Source organism: Myotis brandtii, unplaced genomic scaffold (genome assembly GCF_000412655.1).
Source record: "Myotis brandtii unplaced genomic scaffold, ASM41265v1 scaffold344, whole genome shotgun sequence".
Taxonomy (NCBI): Eukaryota; Metazoa; Chordata; class Mammalia; order Chiroptera; family Vespertilionidae; genus Myotis; species Myotis brandtii.
In genome coordinates this window covers 9093506-9117689 of record NW_005363247.1, presented here as the reverse complement: position 1 = coordinate 9117689, position 24184 = coordinate 9093506, and positions in this window count along the sequence as shown.

The following is a 24184-nucleotide window of genomic DNA, read 5'->3' as shown; positions in this document are numbered from 1 at the left end:
GGCCACACTAGGTTCTAATCGGAGGCTCTGAAGGAGAATCTGCTTCCAGCTTTATTCTGGTGAGCAGCAACATTCAGTTCCTTATGGTTGCAGGACTGAGGTCTCTGTTACCTTCACATTTGGGCCCATTTAATTTTAAGCCAGCAATAGCATTTTACATCTGACTTTAGCTTTGAATCCTTCAGACTTCTTTTGCCACACATCTGATTATTTTGCTTTTCTCTTCTGCTTTTAAGGGCTCACGTGATTACATTGAGCCTATCCAGATAATCCAGGATAATCCCCCTATTTTAAGGTCAAATGATTAGTAACTTTAATTACATCTGCAAAGACTCTTTTGCCATGAAACATAACACATTCACAGGCATAACATGAGATGGCAAAGGTTATAGGAACTAAAACTCTACCACAGGTTATTAGCTAATATGGCTGTTATTATTAAATGAGTGAAGAATTAATATGGTTATGGAATAGAATGTTCTGGGTAATAAAATTTTCTAGTAAATTGAAAGTTATGTCATTCAAAGAGTTAAACTTTGGAGGTAAAGGAACAAATTCTCTAAATGAACTGAACCTCGTCCAGCATGGCCAGGGGTGAACCTGAGTAGGGGCAGTGAAGGATTAAAGAAAACAGACAAGAGAATACATTTGGGACCAGGTAGGTCACTGTGCCTGGATGAGGAAACAGTGACACAGCCTTGTAAGCCGAAGTTTTATTTTATAGTCAGATCACACAAAGCAAAACAAGGGCAAGATGTTTACAATGTTCTTGCGAATTTCAAATCTGCTTCTTTCCTACTGTTGTCATTCTCTGAGCTCTATCAAGCTTTGTTTAGGCAGCACTTGCTGCACCCCAGCTCCCCTCCGGACCACAGCCCACATCCCTTAGCTACCTAGGATTGCAGAGTCGGACTATGAGGTCGAGCTTACAACTATAGCCTTTTGGCTGTAATTGTGTTGGGAGGGCTTTGCCCTTGAAGCTGGGACTTGTACGTGGCTTTGCCACAAGTCATTCCAAGGCTTGAACCTGTGTAAACGCTGTAGCCACTCTCCACAATGAACAAATTCAAATCTTAAATCTTATCTGTGTGCATGTATAATACCAGCCTCGATATTTTTAAGTGTAACACTCTAATATCTCTAAATCTTAACACAAATCTGTCAATAAATTTTCAAAAATATTTACAAAATTATAATGGTAAGGTCATATATGATTTTAAAAATTGAATAAAATTAGTGAGAAGTGTGTTTTTGTTTGTTTACAAAATTCAACTGGGGGGAAGTTTCAGAAATCTGAGAAATTATAGACCTTCAAGTATACATTTTGTTCTGAAATATGACTAGAATTTTCTCCGGATAATCTAACAAGGAATGAAACATTTATTAAATAATTAGGCTTCAATATGAAATAAAAATATTTAAATTGTAATTACTTCTAGATATTTCATATCAGAAAAAATATAAACTAGATCTTTCTAGAAATGGAAACCAGCTTCAAAAGATCATGAGGAAGGAAATAAAACAGAAAAGAAAGTAAAATGTTTAATTTCTTCTGCAAGCCTGCAGTATGAAACTGGATAACTGTAATTTAAATGGGGAAACAATTTCTAAAGATTTTTTTCTTTTGGCTATGGACTTAAAATAGACAGCTCAGGAGTATAGATATTCTAATCTGAACATGGTAGCTTCTCCCTATGACCTGCTCACTGTGGAGCTAGTTATTTGTATTTGGGGGTTATGAGTGTCCTAGTACAGGAGCCACTTCATATTTTGTTCTGGATGGTTGATCTGTATACCTGTGTATGTGATATGTGTGCATGTACTCACACAATCACTCACACATATTCCACTCAAACACACTCACATGAACACCACACACACTGATTTATTCGATCAGTTAAAAAGGATTTTGTTTCTCAAACATACTTTTTAAAAAAAACTTAGTGTGTACTCTGTATATTAGAACCAGCATGTAAGCTATCTCTAAAGAGAGACATGTCCCTGGGAAAGAAATGGACAGAGATAGGCAATGAGTATGTCTAGACCTTCTCAGCTATACCATAACTTGCAATGTTCTTTCTATTTTGCTCTCATTTCCTGTCCCTATTTCCCCCCCACCCATATTTAGGTCTAACTTGCCAAAGTCTCTTTCTATGTATGTTTACTCAGGTTTTTCTCTCACTTCCCTCACACTCAGCAGGTTTGGGCCCAATACACCCTCTGTTTGATGTCTTGGAATAAGGGTGATTTAGATCAAAATTCAATCTCTTGTTTCATAAGGACAAGATGACATTAAATCTCTAAGAGTTTATTTATGCAAATATCAAATATCAGGAGTGACAATGAGTCACTATAAAATTTACTAAATCTCTTTTTAGTATAGTTAATAATTAACAGATTGAAGGATACATACTAGATTATGATTAAATCCTTCAGAAGAAAGGATGCTGGGATGATAGCCTTTTACTATTTAGCATCCATTTTTAAGACATTACTGAGACTTTTGGGATAGTTTTCATGCCCAAAAATGTTTTTAACATCTGTGTGATACATATATTTTTTTGAGGATTAAGATTCAGTATTCATTAATCTCTCAAACCCCAATTGGCCTTTAGAAGTAGCTGAACACTTTGAGGAGTGCACAAAATATAATCTCAAAATAAATCACAAGAAGTGTAAGGTAATGGTTTTTAGTTCTAGGAAATACAAGAGTTCCTGGTATGCTGAGGGAGTTAAGTTTAATGTGGTGAAATATTTTATGTGGCTTTGCATTATCTTTCACATAAATCTGTCATGCAAAAAGCAAAAAAAAAATGTTGAAAACTCAGCAATAATAGGCTGATGAAATGTAGGAGAAAATGAATTGATGCCCATTTTTTATGACATATCAACCTAAAGCAAGTATCCAGATTCTCTGCTGTTTACAAATGCATAATCCATGATGGTAAACATATTAAATTGCTTTTGGAAAATGAGGATGATATTAATTTGACACTGAGGTTGTTTAATCTCTCTATATAAATCAGATTGGGAAAAATCAGTTTATTCATTTGGGACACAATTATTAGCATTTCTGCGCTTTTGATAAGATGGTCAAAATGAACATATCAATGAGGCTCCAGGCACTCAGAAAGCTATGCTCATAGGTGTGAAATCAACAGTTACTGACAGGGTTTTCAAGAGAAATGGAGTACACTGAGCTTACCCCAACCAAAATGCTAATATGGAAACAACATCAGGATGGTTTAGTGAGAGGCATTTTATTTTAGGTGAAACATAAATGCAAAATATACAACTCCACAAAATGGTGTCGTTTTTCTTGAACCAGTGATGAATAACAAGTTATATTATCATACTCCTATCTCTTATAGATATTCTTTACTCAGGGTATCTAGAGTGCATCTGTGTTTGGTGTCTATTATTGATTTAAAGGGAAATGTAAGCAAATTCTGATTTACTACTTCTATGGCCAAATTGTATTACTATTTAGCATCCATTTTTATGTATTATCATGAATTGAAGGAGTTTGACCAAATTTTAAAATTTTTAATAAAAAATTGTATATACTTAAAATGTACAACAGGATAATTTGATATACATATACATGGTGAAATGATTACTAGCGTCAAGCTAATTAATATTATCGCCTCCCATAGTTAACATTTTTTTGGTGTGATGAGAGCCCCTGAAATCTACTCTTAGCAAATTTCCAATATCTAATATAGTATTATATTGTCATCATCTGAACATTAGATCTCTAGTCTTATTCATCTTACATGACTGCGATTTTGTACTCTTTGACCAACATCTCCCCATTTTTCCTATCTCCTTGCCCCAGATAGCCACTGTTCTCTTTCTGCTTCTCTGTATTTGACTTCTTTAGATTGCACATTAAGTGAGATCATGCAGTTTTTGTTTTTATATGTCCAAATTATTTTGCTTCTGATAATGCCCTTCAAGTTCATATATGTTGTCACAAATGACACTCTTCTGGCTTTCAATGCTCCAGTTTCCAAAGTTGCTGCTGACAAAACTCTGAAGCATTTCAATTCCTAGTTCTTTTTAGGTTTTCTTTCTCTTCCTCTCTCTCTTTCTCGTTCTCTCTAGAAGCTTGATGAATTGTTGAATTTTCTCTTTGTCCTCAGTATTCTGAAGTATCACAATGATGTGCTGTGATACAGGTCTGTTTGTATCTGTTACACTGGTCATGTAATGAATCTTTCAACCTGAAAACAATGTTCCTAGAGTTTGGGAAATTTTTTCTTGAATTATTTTACTTATCATTTTCTTCCCCTTTATTTAGTTTTCCCTTTATGGAATACTGGTTTGTGTGTGTGTGTGTGTGTGTGTGTGTGTGTGTGTGTGTGTGTGTTTTAATATTAGACCTAGATTGATCATCTCATTTTCTTGTTATTATTAATTTTAATTTAAAATTATTTCTTGCTACTCTTCTTGTATTTGTTATGCTACATTAAATCAATATTTTCTCTGTATTCTTGCCTTTTATAATTGGTTTAGATAAATTTTTATTTCTATTAGTTAAGTTTTAATTTGAAACAATTTCATTAAATCTATGTTTTTCAGTTTATCAGCAAAAAATGCATTATTTCCTTTAAAGTCAAATGACCTGGCAACCATTTCCATCTACTTAGTACTTAGTTCTACCCCATTTTTTAATAGAGAGCATTTAAAACTTATCTTCTCTCATATTTTTAGTATGTAAAAGCTCTTTTGGTTCTCAGAATGTTCCTTTTATTATAGCACCCTGTTTTTCTCCACAGTTGTAATATCTTCTATTTCAGTGAATATTAATATATTTTTAAAGCTCTCTCCCCCTTGCAAGTTGCTTTTTCTGTTTTTCCTACTTTTCATGTTGCAGGTTTTCATCAGGTATCTGATAATTCTAGAAGACTGACAAAGCTGACTGGAAGGTCTGAGACATGAGTGGATCTTGTCATCTGTGAACATCACAGTAGGGTGGCGTAGCTGAGCTTTTTAGTTTTGTGACTTCCAGATACATTATTTTGAAGTGGTCCGATTCCCTGGAGAAAGTCTTTTGCCTCGAGTGTGGGGGCCTAGCTGCTAGTTATTAGGAAGGCAACTAGGGAAGGAGAGTTGGAGCCCTCAGTCATCAGTATTCATACTTAATCTCTCTCTTTTTCTATCATGTTACCTCTGCCCTCACCCCTGTGAGGTGTCCAAAGCCCTCCCGGTTTCACTCCTTTAAGAGAGCTTGCCTCCACCATTGGGCAAGCATTTGAGCAGTGAATCATTCAGCTGCCTAAATCTGGGAAAGGGATCTAGAGTTTTGACTGCTGCTTAAAATCCTCCTTATTTTAGCTCTTTCCTTGTACTCTCACTTATAATGGTTTCTGATGCTACCCTATCCTTAGCCTTCGGGGGATTCTGTGTTAGAAATCTGATGAGCTTTTTAGCTTTTCTTGTTGTTAGTTTAAAATTGTTTTTGGGGATCTGTTAAGTCCTTTGCCAGTTGAACATCTGCTTTCCAGCTTGTAAAATTTTGTTGCTGTTGCTTTTTCTTTCATTCTCTCTGTTTGTGGGTGTATGTCTTGAGTGGGAAATCTATTTTCTATTGTTTTAGTGTAATTTTAGGAGGGAACAAAATTAGATGTATATATTCAAACTGTGGCTGATTGAATTTTCTAAAGATGATCACACCTATATCTCCTTTTCCTTATGCTCTTCTTTCACTGTGATTATGACACTCGTTCCATCAGGAGGTTGGTCCTGTTCTTCCTTCTCTTGAATCCCATGAGCTTTGGCTGGGGTGGAAGTGGTGTTTTATGACTTCTGAAGCTGGGTCATAAAAGGCTATAAAGCTTTTGCTGGTGCTCTAGGGACACTTGCCCTTGGAATCTGGCCGTCATAGTGTGGCTACAGCATAGTGAACAAGGTAGAGAATAGTAAAAGCTGTGGTGGAAGAGAGAGATATTGGTTTTGTCTTTATTGGACACGAGTCACAAAATCTTTTCTCTAATTCTACTTTGCCAGGAAACTGTGTGATTTCAGCAGTCTCAGTTTCTTCATCAACAAAATAGATGCATTACATTAGATGAATTTTAAGCTTCTAGTTCTAATGCCCTATAATTTTATGACACTCTAAATGATTCAGAGCCATGCCCTGGCTGGTTTTGCTAAGTGGTTAGAGCATCAGCCCTCAGACCAAAGGGTCTTGGGTTTGATTTCCGGTCAAGGACATGTAGCTCGGTTGCAGGTTCGATCCCTGGCCTGGGGCAGGGTATGTGTGTGAGGCAACCAATCTATGTGTCTTTCACATCGATGTTTCTCTCTCTCTCCCCAATCCTTCCTTCCTTTCACTCTCTCTAAAAATCAATGGGAAAAATATATCCTAGGGTGAGGATTAAATAATTCAGGGCCATGGTGATGTTTAGCTCCAGGAGGTTTATTCAAACCAACTGCAAGAAGAATGATGTCCTCAAGTTGTAGAAGACAGCTCTGTTAATAATTGGTGAGGTTGATATTTGTATCTTTGCATTTAAGACTCATTATGGACAAGCCTATGATGTATCTGATATTGAGATCATAGAGGAACTTGTGGCTCAGTTACCCCATTTTAGTTTTGGAACAATATGATTTGATTTACAAATATTCATGTGACTATAACCTTTCTCTGAATGCCTTGTGATGAAAAGTAGAAACTATTTTTATGATACTGTTACCTTTGCCTATTAGGTGAGAAAATAAAGCACAAGCACACATTGACATTGAACAATATTTTTGAGAACAATAAATTTAAAAGTATGGAGTTGTTTTAAAGTAACACATAATTAATTATCAAATCACTTATTTAGATTCTGCCTACCATTCTGTACTTCTTTCTTGAAACTCATACTTACAAATCACGTTTCTTTGTCATATCTTTGTTTTTAGAACTTCTGAGTTCTTTGGAACTTCTGAAAACTTCTTAAAACTTAAACTAGATCCCTTGAAGCTGACTTTTCTTGGCAAGAATTTTTTATCCATAATATTCTCTCTCTATTGTAAACTATTTGTATCCTTTCCCCATGGAATTCCTGATTTCCTATATAAATTATTCTGCAAAGCCGGGCCCTGAGGGAAAGAGAGATTTCCTTACACATGGAAAAAAACCTCAATGTCCATATTTGCTTTGGACAATCTGTAATGTTTTTGAGAGGAGGATGCACCATATTGTGCTGGTCTAATCTGCGTTCCCTTTGCCTTCACATATTGTCCACCCTGAACATTAACAATTTAGAAGAATCTACACTCACATTAAATACCTCTTGTAGAAAACACAGGAATGAAATCTTTTCCCATCTACCCAGAAGAGCCACGTGGCTTGGGAAAAATCACTCAAGCACATGACTTACTGTTAAATTAGTTTCAAAATTTCCCCTTTTCTGCAGAATATTCCTCAGTGGTTCCTGAGAGGCTGTCGTGGCACACTGCTATGTTTGGAAAGTAAAACAGGTAAGGGATAGACAAGATTTTAAGTGCCACTGTTGGGATGAGTCATCTCGACAAACTCTTCCTTAATTAAGAAACTTTAAAAGGATAAAGACAAATAAGTGCACAGAGATACCTTGGTTAAATAACTAGCAAAGTCTTATTCTTTGTGTGTGGATTTCTCAATTATTCTACAATAGTAGGACTCAAACTTGATGAGTAGGACTCAAATTTGACGAGTGTCTGAATTACATGGAAATTTTGATGAAACACAGATTGCTGGGCTCCACACCCAGATTTTCTGATTCAGTAGGTCTGAGGTGAAGCTTAAGAGTTTGTTTTTCTAACAATTTCCTAGGTGTTGCTGATTTGCTGGTTGAGAGAAACACACTTTAAGAACCACTGTATTATGGAGTCTGAATACTGAAGTTCCTACTTAACGAACAAAAAAAAATTGTTTTAGGTACCACATATAAGTGAGATGATATAAGTAAGGTGATATGGTACTTGTCTTTCTCTGACTGACTTATTTATTTCATTTAGTGTAATACCCTCAAGGCCTATCCATGTTGAAAGTTCCTAAGAGTGTAGATCTTAAGAAAAACATGCATCAAATATGAATATTGTCCAATGAATCCAGGTGTATGGAATACCAGTTTTTAAAATTTCATTGAAATAATCCTAGGTCTGTCTTTGAGTCTTCCATCCCTTGGGAATGGCAGGAAACTTGTTCTAATATCATTCCCACTTTTTGAGACTGGATGGTCAGCTCTAATCCTAGAAACATGGAACAACCATGAAGACTGTGTAGCTCTTGTCAATGTCCCAGCTGAGTTTAAAAATAAACTCTGGCTTCTCTCAGTAAGAGTGGAACTACTTCTTGCACAGTGATACCAACTAGTCTGTTAGTCCACCACGCCAGACAGGTCAGGATGCCTCCCAAATCCACTTATGCACTGTCAGAGCTGTCTCCCCGGTAACATCAAGAATTCACACATCCCAGAAAAATCCACAGTTGCTCTACTTTGACTGGCACAGAATATAACTCTTTTATATTTTACCATCCTCCACTCAAACCTGTTTTCTTTCTCTTTGGTTCAGTTTTTAAATTCTTCTTCTCTCTTTTAACTGATCAGATGGTTGGCTTATTTTGACCTTATGCTCAATATTTTGTTTCTACATTTCCTTAGACTTTGTCTCTAGAATTTTCTTTTCAGCTTCTTGCAAGCTAGCATTTGGGGAAGTAAAACCTCATCTATGAGTTTCTTGGAACAAAATATTCTAGGATGCTACAACCCATCTCAGACTCAATTCTTAAGGTCCACTTAGCTGAGGAATTGGGTTCCCAGATCAGGATTTTTATGTTTGTTTGTTTTTTGTTTTGTTTTTTCCCTACTCATATAGCTCCTAGAGCTTAGAATAGGGAACCCTGTGCTCTACCCAGGTGACTAACCTACTTTCCCACTTTATTTTATTTGCCAGACTCTGGACTTGTTCTGATTCTCCCCTTTCTTAGCTTTTGTCAGTTTTCCAAAATGCCCCTTCTGTGACAGACACTACCATTCCCTCTGCCCTGTGGCACCTGCTGCAGTGTCCTGCAGTATAGTCTTTTGTGTATTTTAAAATAATATATAGGACCTCAATTCCATTGTCTTTTAATAATGATGATCAAGCTAGGTGTGATACAAATTGCTTCCACAGTCCTAGTCTTGAATGCATTTCCTGAAATATACTCTCCTGAGTAAGCTAATCTCTCTGGAAAATCTGCCCTCTATACTATTGAGTCTTCAAATACAACTTGGATATAATTTTTTAGGCAGGACTAAGTACATGAAGTACACCACATGCTCTGCAGAACATGCTGCAAATATCTCTTCCTGAAAGTGTTGGCAGCACTCCTACAGGCAGACATTTCTCATAGAAATCTCCAATATGGATGGGCCTTCCCTTCCACCTTCTAATTCTTTATTTGATGCTGATGAGTTTCCTTTTCCTTTCCCCCTTAATTTAAACTCACTATTTGACCCAATCCCTCTATTTGATTCCATGCTAACCACTGTAGTTGAATAAACTTGTCTCTTAGCTCATCATGAAATCTCATGATGAATCTTCAACCTCCTGGTGCCTCCATCTATGACCTTAAAGAAATATATGCCAAAACTTCCCAGTTTTCTTCCATTCAAACTCAGCTCATCCCTTTGATCCCTCTTCTCCTGACTCAGTAGGGGTTTGTCCTGCTAGTCCGTACCTCTCTCTATACCATTCAGGTCAAGGATCAAGTGCAACTGCCTCAGAAAGGTCTTCCTTATTGCAAACCTAGAGTAACCCCACTGGTGCTCTTCATCACATCACATCACCCTGTCATACTACTCCTTAAGGCAATCATCATCATCATCAAGTATGTCTTATTTATGCTATTTATTGACTCATTTTTTACTTCCTTGAGAGAAATGACCTTGTATATCTTGTTTATTCCTGAAATCTCGGTGCCTAGATTTAATGCTTGGAACATAGTAGAAGTTCAATAAATATGGTCAAATTAAAGAATAATTGTACTCTCTAATATCTTTTGCATACTCTTTTCTTTCAGCCTATAACTATGTGCATTACTTTCCCACCTTAAAAACAACAAAAGTAAACAAATAAAAGAAGGAAACAACCCCTAATTCTGACAGCCATTGTCTAACGCAGGGATAATTGGCTCACCAGCAAACCACTTATTTTTATCAAATTTTATTGGGAAGAGTCATGCATTGCCCGTGACTGCTTTTTGCCCTACAATGCCCTACAAGTTGCATCTTTGCCATAGAGGCCATAGGCCCACAAGCCTAAAATATTACTATGTCATTTTCAGAAAATGTTTGTAGACCTCAGGACCCAGGTCCTATATTTTTACATTCAACATTCTCCAAAGTAGTAGTGTACCATGATTTCTTGCATTCTCTCAAATTTCATTTCCTCTTTATCTTCTTTTAGTTTTATTCCATCTTCAGTACTATACTACACTGCTTTCTCTAAGGTTAAAAATGATGCCCTAATTGCAAAATCCAGATACTTGTCAGTCTGTATTTCTAGGCTACAGTTCTCCATCTGACTCCCATAAAGCTCTCTACTCCTTTGGCTTTCATGACATTCACCCTTCTTTTTCTTTTCAGACCTCCCTAACTATACCTTTTATTTTTCTTTAGCCTTCCCCTTTAGAATTAGTATATCTCAGAATTCTGTCCTCAGTCAAAGTTTCTCAGTCTGCATACTTTTCCTACATAAACACAAATTACTTTCCCACCTTAAAAACAACAAAAGTAAACAAATAAAAGAAGGAAACAACCCCTAATTCTGACAGCCATTGTCTAACGCAGGGATAATTGGCTCACCAGCAAACCACTTATTTTTATCAAATTTTATTGGGAAGAGTCATGCACATTCACTCATGCATTGCCCACTCCTCAAGTTCAGGACACTTCATTTCTTCCCTTGACCTTTGCAGTAGCCTCCTGACTTATCTTCCTGCGTTCAACCTTACCCCACCCAAGCACCTCTTACCCAGCTGCCGGAATGTCAGTCTAAGGCAGTAGTTCCCAAATACTACTGTCAGCCTCAATTGCAGGGTTTATTATAATGCAAGATTGCTCTGTGCCACTCTTGGAGTTTTCACCTAGTAAGTCCCCCGTGGTATGTGAGAATTTGCATTTTATGTTCCCCGGTGATGTTGATGCCAATCTTCTAGGCTGCACATTGAAAATCACTGGTTTAAAAACCTTTGTATCACTACCCCCTCCCTCTTTCTTAAAACCATGCAGCAGTTTCCCATAACCTACAGGATTAAACCTAAATTTCCTATTATGTCATACGTATAGTGCTCTCCAAGATCTTGTGCTTCCTACTTCACCAGGATTCTCTCTTCCATTCCCTGACTTCCACTTGATTCTCCTGTAACCTCAAACTGCATTATCTCAGCAAGTACCCTTGCCATTTCAACCTCTGTGTCCTTGCTCGTGCCTATGATTTCCATGCCCTCTTCACCTACCTTTCTTCTCCTTACTCTTTAAAGAGGTATTTCAAGTACTGTTCCCCTTTCCAAGAGTCCACAATAGTTAGGACACATTTCTCTCATTACATAGTTTCTCTGTCAACTCTCCATCTATAAGTGTTTTATCAATATTTATTTGTGTTTAGTTTGTCTCCTTTAAACTGTAAGCCCCTATCAGAGTGCTTGGAATATATAGCTCTTTCTCTCAATCTCTCTCTTTTCCACCACAAAATGAAGGCTCATTGTTATGCATCAATTTAGAAATGCATTTCCCGCTGAGGGTGAGAGCACAGGGGAATTAGTTCTCCTATACATTACTGATCACACTGTAAATTGACCCCATCTTCCCATCTTTTCAGAGAGCCCCTTGGCAGAATCCATGAAGAGCCAGGGGGTGGGGTTAGGGGGGAGACATGCTTCATATTCTTGGACTTAGTCATTCCACTTCTGGGAATCTAGTTGAAGAAAATAATTCAAAAAATGCATAGAGATGCATGTCACACATTGCTTCTTGTAATAGCCAAACAATGGAAAACACTGAGTGTTCAGCACTAGGGAGTGATTAAGTAAGATGCATCTAATTGATGAAATACTGCATATTTATGTGATGATTTCAAAGCACATATGGCAAACATAAGATTATTTCTCTTGTAACACTAAGTAAAAATAGAGATATCAAATGTTAGTATAAATTATGATTTCAATTAGGTAACATTTTGAAAAAATGGTTTAAAGGAAATGTTCTTAAATTCTGTTAGAATTATAATAAATACAAAATTTTATTTTAAACATCTATGCTGTTTCATATTATGCAGTTTTCTTTTTAAAATTAAAAAGAGATGTCAATTGTGGTTACATAGACAGTGCTCAATTGAGCCTTCAATAAATAGCTTTCCTTGTATCTTTTTTGTTACCACAGAATACAATTTTAGGAACTCAAAATTATTAAGAATCATAGTTGAATAATCTATTAACAAAATGTAGCCCAAGTTTCATGTAACAATGAAAGGTAGGATGACTTTCATGAGAAAAGGAAGCTGAATATAAATAACATGAAGATATTGGGTTACAAACAAATGCAGGAGTCATGTACCCAAACAGCATGGCAAAGATTATGTGTTATTATAGAGTCAGTATAGTGTGGTGGTTAGAGTTCCCACTGCAACACCACACTCAGGATTTGAATCCAATTTTGTCCCTTACCAATTGGTGCATATTTTTAACTTCTTTGAGTCTTTTTTCTCATCTGGAAAATAAGGACAGTCATCTGTGCCACGGTAGACACTGCTGATTGCTTTCCCACAGCCACCTTACTGTCCTCTCTAGCTTGACTCCCTCCACACTGCACATGTTCCCTCTCTATTACACACACATACCTTTCCTATTAGACTGTCTCTCACTCCAGAGGCTCCAAATATCAGAACCTCACTTTCTCTGTCCTCCTTTACACAGATTAGGTCTGATGACCCAGTCCTGGCCACTTAGACTGAGAAAAATACCAGAATATATTCTGAGAAAGGCCTCCCCCTTTGTCCATATTCATGGAGAAAAATGCTGGTCTTCTTTGCTTGGTATGGTCATTCCCAAGAGTGATGTCAGCAATTGCTTCATTCATCTGGCCATAAGGGTGGGATCACTGACCCACAGAGTATAACAGAGCAGAAAGATGGAGAGCCTGAGCCTTGAATGACATCACCACCCTGGGAAACTTCCTTTATATAAGGTAATAAATATACTTATTGATTAGGTCAATTTTATTAGATTATTCTAGTATTTGCTGTCAAAAACACCACAATTTTTTTCTATTAAAATAACGTGGATGAAGTGCTTAGCAAGGACGAGGAGAATAGTGGTCAAGAGCATAGGAACTGGAGCCAGGCTGAGTTTTAAACTTTGGACAGACAGCTTCAACTCTCTGAGATTGATTTCCTCATCTGTAAAATGGAGATGATAATAACAGCACCTACCTCATAGGGTTTGTGTAAGGAATAAATGAAACATGTAACATGCCTATGAAAATATCTGTTATCTATAAAAATCTTATATTAGGAATTGAATGTTAGTAGTAGTATAACAAGGGTTCAATAAATGATAGATACTGTCGCTATAGATTGGTTGCTGTGAAGTAACCTTAAAGGCCATCTATGCACTTTATAAACAAGTTGTAGTGGCCAATTTCAGGTTAAACAATCAAGTCATGTAATTTTTAATTCAGGACACTTTCTCTTATACTATATTGTCATCTTTTCAGCAATTTTCAAACAATATTTATCACTTTTTAATCATCGTAAGCTTTATATTTTAATGTGATACAGATGTAGATTCGATGGATAAACATAAAAATGCATCTGCATTTAATTTGGGTAATTTAAACTCTTTCATTAGACACATTAAATTACTGACATGTTTATATAATTACTATTTTAAAACAATAATGGGCTACTGAATTATATCTAAGTTTTTATGTCATAAAGTATATAGAATGAATTTAGTGTAAAAATCTCAAGCCAGTTGAACTTATAATAAATTTTGGATGATTTTTCTGAAGTTTTGTATCATTAGGTGTTATGTGATTCATAACTTGAACCTCCTATGCATTATAAATATCTTCAGGATCTAAATTTTTTATTTTTTGACTTTTAGAGAGAGAAAGAGACATTGATTTGTTGTTCCTCTTATTTATGCATGCATTGCTTGATTCTCATATGTGCCCTGATGGGGATTGAACCTGCAACCTTGGTGTTTTGGAATGATACTCTAACCAACTGACCTTTCTGACCAGGGTCAAATCTAAATTTTTTAAAAGTAGCAAAACCATTATCATATTTCATGTGGCAACTTCTGGCACTCTTTAATGCTCAAGATGGAAGGAAAGGATTTAGTGTTAATTGTTAACCCTTCTGACTATGAGAGGGAGAATCTTTTGCAAGAGTGTTTGGTAAGACAAGAGTATCCACAATTCACATGCACTAGGTCTGATCTAGCTTACAGCTACAGTTTCTAAAAATCAGCCGTGTAGAGAAACCAAGATGGCGGCATAGGTAAACACCTAAAATGGCTGCCTCGCACAACCACTTCAAAACTACAACTAAAAGACAAAATGGACATCACCCAGAACCACAGGAAGGCTGGCTGAGGAGAGACTCTTCAACTAGAAGGAAAAATAACAGCACACCGAGGCTCAGAGGAGGCGCAGTGTGGAAAATACTCAGGTGCGGAGGTGCGCGCGCAAAGCGGGCTGGTGGCTGAGAGCGCGGTTGTCGTTTTCGGTCAGGGGGGAGTCTCAGACTCTGAGCTCCAGATACGGGCGAATCGCTGGGGACTCGGACCCAAACGGGAGAAGCGGGAGTGTCTGGCATCAGTTGGAAGGCAGCTTTCTCTCCGAGGTTTGCAGCGGTTCCTGGGGTTCTGAGAAGCAGAGCCTCTGGGAACAGGACTGAGGGCACCATAACGGCTCCCTCCGCCCGCCCTGTTGAGCCCGCCCCGCCCAAGCCCTGCGCAGAGCCATTTGCCGGATCGCCTCAGGCAAAGGCTAGATTAGCACCTCCCCAGAGGACAGAAGTTTTCCGCGGCAGACACAGCTGATTCACACAGCCAGTCGGCCTGGTGGTCAAATCCCTCTAGTATTAACTACAACAATCAAGGCTCAACTAGAACAAGACTGCGCACAAAGACCACTAGGGGGTGCACCAAGAAAGCATAAAAAATGCGGAGACAAAAAAACATGACAGAAATGGAGGATATAGAGCTAAAAATCGCAATTTTGAGGGCTTGCAAAAATGTGCTAGAAGCTGTCAATAAACTTGAGGAGAGAGTCACGAAAACTAATGAGACCCTCGATGCTATGATAAAGAACCAACTAGAAATTAAGCATACACGGACTGAAATAAAGACTATTATACAGACACCCAATAGCAGACCAGAGGAGCGCAAGAATCAAGTCAAAGATTCGAAATGCGAAGAAGCGAGAAACACCCAACCGGAAAAGCAAAATGAAAAAAGAATCCAAAAATACGAAGATAGTGTAAGGAGCCTCTGGGACAGCTTCAAACGTACCAACATCAGAATTATAGGGGTACCAGAAGAAGAGAGAGGGCAAGATATTGAAAACCTATTTGAAGAAATAATGACAGAAAACTTCCCCTACCTGGTGAAAGAAATAGACTTACAAGTCCAGGAAGTGCAGAGAACCCCAAACAAAAGGAATCCAAAGAGGACCACACCAAGACACATCATAATTAAAATGCCAAGAGCAAAAGACAAAGAGAGAATCTTAAAAGCAGCAAGAGAAAAAAAGTCAGTTACCTATAAGGGAGTACCCATACGACTGTCAGCTGATTTCTCAACAGAAACCATGCAGGCCAGAAGAGAGTGGCAAGAAATATTCAAAGTGATGAATACCAAGAACCTACAACCAAGATTACTTTATCCAGCAAAGCTATCATTCAGAATTGAAGGTCAGATAAAGAGCTTCACAGATAAGAAAAAGCTAAAGGAGTTCATCACCACCAAACCAGTATTATATGAAATGCTGAAAGGTATTCTTTAAAAAGAGGAAGAAAAAGAAAAATGTAAAGATAAAAATTATGAACAACAAATACATATCTATCAACAAGTGAATCTAAAAATCAAGTGAATAAAAAATCTGATGAACAGAATAAACTGGTGAATATAATAGACTCAGGGGCATAGAAAGGGAGTGGACTGACAATTCTTGGGGGGAAAGGGGTGTGTGGGGTGCAGGAAGAGACTGGACAAAAATGGTACCACTATGGATGAGGACAGTGGGGCGGGGGTAAGGGCAGAGGGTGGGGTAGGAATCGGGTGGAGGGGAGCTATGGGGGGAAAAAAGAGGAACAACTGTAATAATCTGAACAATAAAGATTTAATTAAAAAAAGAAAAAAATCAACCATGTATTAGTCTTAGGTCTAGAGCAGTGATGGCGAACCTTTTGAGCTTGGCGTGTCAGCATTTTGAAAAACCCTAACTTAACTCTGGTGCTGTGTCACATATAGAAATTTTTTGATATTTGCAACCATACTAAAGCAAAGTATTATATTTTTGATATTTATTTTATATATTTAAATGCCATTTAACAAAGAAAAATCAACCAAAAAAAATGAGTTCGCGTGTTACCTCTGACACGCGTGTCATAGGTTCGCCATCACTGGTCTAGAAGAATGCATAATAAAATCCATAAATGACTAGTGAGGAAATGAATAAACCCTTCATACCTGTTTGTTTGTTTTTTTAGTTAATCCTCACTGGAGGATATTTTTCCATTGATTTTTAAGGAGAGACAGAGAGAGAGAAACATTGATGTGAGAGAGACACGTCGGTTGGTTGTCTCCCACACAGGCCCCTAACCAGAGCTAGAGATTGAGTCTGCAACCAAGGTACCAGCCCTTGACTGGAATTGAACTCAGAACCCTTCAGTCCTCATGCCAATGCTCTATACCTATTTTTATTAAGCAACTTCATATTACTGAGAAGACAGAAAATGTTCTTAATCTCACAACTTAATAATTACAAGTCATGGTAAGTGCTATGGAGACAATAAAACAAGGAGGTGTGTGAGAGGATGATTTAGTGAAGTAGTTGGCAACTTTAGATGAGGTGATCAGAGAAACTCTCTTATAAGACATTTGATTAGAAGCCATGGCTGGCTAGCTCAGTTGGTTAGAGCATTGTCCCTATATGCCAAGGTTGTAGGGTTGATTCCCGGTCAGGGCACAAACAAGAATCAACCAATGAATGTAAAAATAGTGGAACAACAAATTGATGTTTCTCTCTCTCTCCTCCTCCCCTTTCTGTTTTAAATAAATAAATAAATAAATAAATAAATAAAATTTGAGTGGAGACCCAAAAGATAATAAGATGCCAACCTATAGTTTTCTGAGGAGATTGTAGTAACTCAGGAGAAAATATGTTTCAAAGCCTGAAAGCAGGAGCTAACTCTGTATGATCAAACAAACAAACAAACAAAAATACCAAAGCTAAACAGAAAGAAGACTGAAATGCTTGAAACACCATTAATAAAGAGAGAAATAGTAGACAATGAGGTTGGTGAGATTGCCAGGGGCCAGGTCACATAGATCCTGATAGAACATGAAAAGGATTTTGGATTCTCCCCTAAAAGGAAAGAACATTGGAAAATATTCTTATTCATGTAATAAACAAATAATCATATATAAGGTGTTGGTGCTTATAATTTAGGCACTATTCTAATATTTTACATGAATTAACTTAATGCTTATAGCAACCTTTTGAGGAATCTGGTGCGCAGGTATGTTGAATAATTTCCCCAAAGCTATACAGCTAGTAAGTAAGAGTGCCAGAATCCGCAGCTGGGAAGTCTGGCTTCCCAGTGCTTGCTGACTCCCTTAGACTTATGGCTTCCTTTTTATGAGTCTGTGAATGTAACATGCTAAGGGAGTTGGAGGACATAATTTGTTTCTTCTCCTTAAATGTAAGCGCAGCCTTACATCCCTTGTGATTTAATTCAGCCTAACAATAACTCACTGGCGTCATACTCAGCACATGGTACTGGCTGACTTTCTGGGGTACAGAAATGAAGAAGATAATGGTTCTTCCCTCAAGGAATTCACAGTCAAGCAAAAGAGACAAGTAAATACATAAATGTTTACAATACAAGCAAGTCTCTCTGGTATTTAACATGAGTGCTCTCTAATACGCAGCCATCTTCTCTTTTCTAGGCTGGTTTGCATTAAATAGGACCCTGTGACTAACCTCGTCCATGATTTTGAGCATGTTCCTTCTGGCTGAGGCATGGAAAGCCCCTACACAACTCCCCGCTCCCCATCTCGAGGTAACTGAGAAAGCCTCCTGTTGCCATGGCAGAGACACAGTTTGAAAGCAGCTGGTGACAAGTGAAGTCATTTCATGGAGAACAGCTATCCTGGGCAGTTACCAGACTCACATCAGGTTTTTTTTGTAAGCAAGAAATAAAGTTGTTGGGATAACTGCTGAGATTTTAGGCTCTATTTGTTAGCACATCAAGGCATAGACTGTCTTCTGTTTTCTGCTTTAAACAAAATATACGTGCACTTTTTCTGAGACACAAAAGGAAAAAACAATTAATTCTTACTGGTAAATTCAAAATGTTTCTACAGAAAAAGTAAGACTTTAATTGTGTATAAAAGATGAGGAGGACTTCAACAGTCAGAAAGATTAGGGAATGGAGTGGAACAGGGATCAGGAAGGAAGAATATTATAGGAAAATATACAAATTGAATAATGACAGCATTCTTTGAAATGCTGAAAGGCAGAAATAGCCATGTTTATAAAATATCTGATAGTTACTAGTAAAATGATAGGCAGGTGTAAGATAATGGGAGAGAGATGTGAGTGAAAAGATAGATTAGGGGCCACTTACTAGTATTTAGAGATTTGACAAACTGAAGGTCCTTGAACTTGATTTTGTACAATCTGAGAGATTAAAAGATTTTGATAGAGAAGACATTTGCTGGCAGCAAAGACATGTATTGACTAGTTTGCCGTAATTATGATATAGTCCCTGCCCTGTGTTGATTGCAAACTACAATCAGCGATACTACATTGTTCTCAAATGATTTCTTTAGGTGACTTTAAATGTAAACTCCATAAGAGCAAATACTTTTAAAAATATTGCGGCAACCTCACTGAGGACATTACATTTGCTCTGTCTTTGGCACTCATAGGTAGCTAAGACTTGAATAGGTGGTGAGAAGGAAGAGGTAGAGGGGAAAGACTCAGGTAAGTATGAATTAGGCTTTGTGACTTCACGCAGCCTGTGCCTAGGAAGACGACTCAGGCAGCAATGTGACCAAGGATTCTAGTAATTGTCTAGGAGAGAAAATAGAGGCTCAACTGGAACAGGAGTAACATGGAGATAGACTGAATGGGTCAAGAGACCATATATGTGTCTAGGTGTCTAACTTGGGCTACTAAATTAATGATGTATATAATTAGTTGCTGTTAGTGAGAAAGGAGAAATAGCACGTTTGAAGAATCATAAAGCATCATCTGGCTGGTTTCAGCCAATGTGTAGGATGCCTGATGGAGCCACTGAATTTGAATGAGAAAACAGCCTTGCTTCTGACAATACCGTAACGTTTATATCTGTACTGAATCCTCTTCTGAAACATGAAAGATCTTAAGACAAAAATGAACTCTCTGGAAACTAGTACTGCTGTTCTTGAGACTAGGATGGGAAAAGTAAAAGTAAGGGTCAGGAAGTTATTTATTTTATAATATTTGCACATTTTTATGGGTATAAATCTCGTTATTATGAAATAAATACTATAACATTATTTTTAAGTGTACATAGGTGTTGGTTAATGAATAAAATACAAATCAGCAAAAATAACACTGTATACTTATTAACTATTTGTCATCATTGTAATTCCTTAATCATCTGACAATAAAAGTATAACTATTATGATCAGGGTCTGTGAAGTTTTTGATATTAAAACTCAACCCTATCCATGGAAAGGTTGAGAACTTCTGCTCTTGTTTTCTGGAGGGATATTTATATATCTCTGGTGTATAGAGTTGTATGTTTGGAGGAATCTGAAATTCATAAAAATAAATTCATTCTTTGACATTGAATATAAAGCAAAAGGATCAGAGGTGGAGATGGTCTTGCAACATAAAATTTACAGACAGAAAAATTGTTTTCAGGAGCTCTGAGGAAGCTCCCTGAACATCAGGTCTTGGTCATAGATTCTAGTAAGTTTTAAAGATTCCAGTGGTCTCTCTCTCTCTCTCTCTCTCTCTCTCTCTCTCTGTATGTGCACACATGTTGGGAGGGTGGTGGTGGAAGAGGATGAGGAGGGATGTCCAAATGCTACAATAGTCTTCTCAGCATGCACCTCTTGGGAAAATCAGGAAGTTGGCCAGCTGTTCACATTATTTTCAAATAAGTTCTTCATTTGAAACCTGTGGATTCCGTGCTTCATTTTGATTGTGAAAGCATCTGTTGCAAACCATATTGAAAATGGTCTGCTATTTTCTTCCCTACATGAGGACTTTGTTCCTTTGAGAGAAATTACTGTAAATATAGTATAACTTTGCTGAAAGCATTTTGTTCAACCTAAGTGCCAGAAGATAATGCCTTTTACTGTTATTTCACTGAAAAGTCAAGGAGGGTTTAAGTAAATGTTTCCCTAATAAATTGTATGGGGGAATCTGTAACTGTTCAGTGGAAAAATCTAAAATAAGCAATTAGCAAAGACACTGTTTGTTAAAAATGACATTTCCCTGAAAGTCCGTTGTTACTATCAGCATGAAGGTTTTCTTACTACTTGTGCCCCTCACTCTGGACTTGGCAATCAGTGAACACCAAGTAGCTGCTGATTTCATTTTGTAAAGCTTTCTTTGTTAACATCTCCAGATACAAGGATTTCTATTGGCATCAAAATTTAATTAAGTATAGTCAGTTTGCCTTTGCTTTGAGTTTGATGATTTGAATCTCAACTGCCTTTAGGGAGAAAAATAAGGAAGTACATTACTCACCATTTCACATCTGTTGCAGTTTAAAAGACCCAGTTGCCAAGAATTTTATGAAGCATCACTTAGTAATGATTCAGGAAATGATTAGTCAATGCATCTTATGCTCAAAGTGGAGGGCACCCTCTATTGTCCATCTTGCTGTGATGTTTCCTCAAAACAGAATCAAGTTGTGAATCTGCAATTTCTTCTTAAATGAACACTGTTAACTGAGAAAGGTGCATAAGAGGATTCTTCAATATTCTAGTCAGAATTTTAAGGCATAGAGATAGGGTGGTCTTAAAAAATAGACCCTGGTGATAAATAATTTTTAAAAAACTGGCTTCATTCTTGTTTTCCATCAGACAACTGGGATTTCCAAAGTCACCTGATATCTCTGTGAAACAGTTTTCTTCTTTGGAAAATGAGGATGTTAATAATTGCACAATGTACCTTTGCAAAGGTTTGTTTTGTGGTTATTTAAATTTGAAGTGCAAATGAAGCTTCCAATATTTTTTGTTTGCTTTTTCAATTTTAAGATGCATTATTATCCACATTTCACTATTATAAGGCTTGGAACTGATGACTATATCTTGTATTTTTAGGTCTTTGGTTGAAAACGAATACCTCAAAAAGTTGGCTTATTTAAAATTTCTCCTTATATGACTCCCAAGGTCTTATTACCTCTCCTAAACATCTTACTCTTTCTCTGAAATTTTCAATGGGTCCTTACTATTATTTAGCCATGTTTTGATTCTTGATTTCTAATGGTTTTTACCTTAGACCTCTGCTAATTGTGTTAACATACAACTCTTGCTCAATTAATATTTGACAAAGGAGGCAAGAACATACATTGGAGTCAAGATAGTCTCTTCAATAAATGGTGTTGGGAAAATTGGACAGATACATGCAAGAAAATGAAACTAGACCACCAACTTACACCATACACAAAAATAAACTCAAAATGGATAAAGGACTTAAATATACGACGGGAAACCATAAAAATACTAGAAGAATCCAAAGGCAACAAAATCTCAGACATATGCCGAAGCAATTTCTTCACCGATACAGATCCTAGGGCATTGGAAACTAAAGAGAAAATAAACAAATGGGACTACATCAAAATAAAAAGTTTCTGCACAGCAAAAGAAACCATCAACAAAACAACAAGAAAGCCCACTACATGGGAGAACATATTTGCCAACATTATATCTGATAAGGGCCTAATCTCCAACATTTATAGGGAACTCATACAACTTAACAAAAGGAAGATAAACAATCCAATCAAAAAATGGGCAAAGGACCTAAATAGACACCTTTTAAAAGAGGACATTCAGAAAGCCAAGAGACATATGAAAACATGCTCAAAGTCGCTAATCATCCGAGAGATGCAAATCAAAACAACAATGAGGTACCATCTCACACCTGTCAGAATGGCTATCATCAACAAATCAACAAACGACAAGTGCTGGAGAGGATGTGGAGAAAAAGGAACACTTGTGCACTGCTGGTGGGAATGCAGACTGGTGCAGCCACTATGGAAGACAGTATGGAGTTTCCTCAAAAAACTGGAAATGGAACTCCCATTTGACCCTGTGATCCCACTTCTAGGAATATATCCCAAGAAACCAAAAACACCAATCAGAAAGGATATATGCACCCCTATGTTCATAGCAGCACAATTCACCATAGCTAAGATTTGGAAACAGCCTAAGTGCCCATCAGTAGATGAATGGATTAGAAAACTGTGGTACATCTACACGATGGAATACTATGCTGCTGTAAAAAAGAAGGAACTCTTACCATTTGCAACAGTGGAATATAATGAACAACATAAACTGATGAACAAAAACAGATCCAGAGACAGAGAAGCATCGATCAGACTGTTAAACCTCAGAGGGAAGGTAGGGGAGGGTGGGGGTAAAGGGGAGAGATAAACCAAAGGACTTATATGCAAGCATATAGGCCTAACCAATGGACACAGACAACAGGGGGGTGAAGGCATGAGTGGGGGGGTTAGGGGGTTATATGGGGATAATGACACATATGTAATAACTTAATCAATAAAGAAATTTTAAAAAACACAAAGTGAACATGCACATAAAATGTATGTGAAAGTTAATGGTTTATGCAGAGGTATACATTCCTCTTTCTTTACATAAGAACATTTTTAATTATTGGAATTATCTTCTGTGTGTTCATGTGCTACTGAAAAGATCATTGGTGAGTAATGCGGTACAATTCAACAAATATTGTCCAAAAAATAAATATTCTATTAGTTTAGCAATTTACTTGTATTATAGAAATACCAGACAACTTTAATGAGGTCAAATTTTCTGCTTAAAAACTTATTAAGTATAGACTTTACTAACTCATTTTCACCTGCAACACTGATAACTAAAATTTACTTTGAAAATACAACATATTTCCTTTCAGCAATTTATTGTTCAGATTTAGTTCTAAATGATGTTTTAAAAAGCATGGTTATATAGATAGTTATAAAATTTAACAACATAGACATTAAAATAGGAACAAACTTCAGTTAATCAGCAGGTCTGTATAAAGAGAATGGAGTTAGAGACCACTGACTGCTTAAAAAGGTATAATAAAATTTTTAAGAGTTTATTTGAGCAAAAATAGACTCAAATAGGGCAGTACCAAACCCCAAGTGGTTAGGAGTACTTCACCAGGAGCTAGGGGAAAGACTTTTATAGAGAAGAGGAGGAAGCAAAGCAAGAAAATTATTTGATTGGCCATAACTTAAGTGGTTGCATTATTGGGGGAAGCCTCAGTAGCTGTTTGTGATTGGTTGTCTTTAGGTCTTGATTTCTTAACCTTCAGGCATTTACAGGCTTAGATTTGGCTTTGTGTACATAGGCTGTAAGGTATTAGATCCTCTTTAGTCTACTGGCCTCCTGATTTAATTAATTTAACAGACCTTATATGAATGCTTCAATAATTTAAATGAGTTGACTGTAGATACTTGGTGTCAACACAATTTTTTTTCTTATTCACATAAGTTCTATAGCCAATAAGCAGGAAAATTTGAGAAATAGCTCTGTTTTCTCTTTGGTTGTTTATCTTTTCTGACACATTATGATTCACCCACATTTTCTGAAATTTTTAATTGAAATATTGTTTTAAAAAAGAGAAAAAAAACCTATTACTCAAAAATAAGTGACTATTTTATGTTATATAAATAATTTGAAAGGCAT